The sequence below is a fragment of the Seriola lalandi genome, unplaced genomic scaffold (genome assembly GCF_002814215.2).
Source record: "Seriola lalandi dorsalis isolate HSWRI2012SDOR001 ecotype SW California unplaced genomic scaffold, Sedor1 jcf7180002052554, whole genome shotgun sequence".
Lineage (NCBI taxonomy): Eukaryota > Metazoa > Chordata > Actinopteri > Carangiformes > Carangidae > Seriola > Seriola lalandi.
This window is the reverse complement of record NW_019523107.1, coordinates 1-1,008: the sequence shown is the minus strand read 5'-3', so window position 1 is coordinate 1,008 and position 1,008 is coordinate 1. Positions and strand designations below refer to the sequence as shown.

The 1,008-nt window shown below is 36.7% G+C and overlaps 1 long non-coding RNA gene across 1 annotated transcript; it reads left to right on the top strand.

Moving 5' to 3' along the window:
* Nucleotides 1-46: 46 nt before the first annotated feature.
* On the top strand, nucleotides 47-804 carry LOC111650615 (uncharacterized). The gene is made up of 3 exons (XR_002760428.2): nucleotides 47-184; nucleotides 263-303; nucleotides 447-804. It is a non-coding gene; the product is annotated as an uncharacterized LOC111650615 (long non-coding RNA).
* Nucleotides 805-1,008: the final 204 nt, after the last annotated feature.

Below are 1,008 nucleotides of genomic sequence, written 5' to 3'. Positions count from 1 at the left end.
AGAATGCACCAGCAACAAATTAGCGAGCATCTATAATATGTTTTTAATTAATTCATTAATTGTTCCCGCTCTCGCACGTCTCATCCAGGTCACACGTTGCCTCTGGTTGTTTGTCTGATGGTGATTGTGCTTTTAGCCGTTTCTCTCCTGCTCCTGTACAAATGGAAGAGAAGAAGCTCCACCGGTGAGTTAACTTCCTGTTATGTCACCTGTATCATCAATAATTACAAACTGAGAACAAAGAAAACTTTCTGCTCCACAGATTTGAAATGCTGGAGAACCTTGACTCACAGCAACATGGAGGTAACTCTTTTCTCTTTTTTTTTTTTTTTTTTTTTACTTTACAACATGCTTTTATACAACAAATCAAAATGTTCATATAACAGATACATATCTGGACTGTTGCCACTGTATGTCAGGTGTGTGATCATTCCTTGTCGCTTCAGTTTGTCCCCTATGACGACTCTGCCCGAGCCTCCACACTGGAAGACCCCGTATACGAGAACCTCAGTTCACCCATGTATGAAACCCTCCAAAAACAAGACGCAGATAGTGATCAGATGTACTCCACACTCAGACAACACATATGATTCATGATGTTATTAGTTTTTTTTTCTGATTTACTCTTCGTTTTCTTTCTGTCTTGTGTGTGTGTGTGTGTGTGTGTGTGTGTTTTTTTGTTGTCATTGCTGTTATGGATGTTTATAAATTGGCACATGCAAATGAAATTTATTTTTTATTTCATGCTTTGTATCTGTCTTTCTATTGAATAAAAATAAAAGGAGTTTGTTGAGTCTGAGGAGATTTTGAGAGGTTGTTTCTTGATGCTTTCTGGACACTTTGAGAGTGTTAATGAGGAACTAGACATGAAGGCATTTCTGTTAAATCTACTTCACTAAATTTGTTCTGGATTAACAGGATTTCTTTGAGAGACATGTTTTCATTTTGATGGTCTTATATTGAAGATCTGGTTTGTTTTTTCTTTTCTACAACACAATGTTTTCTAGT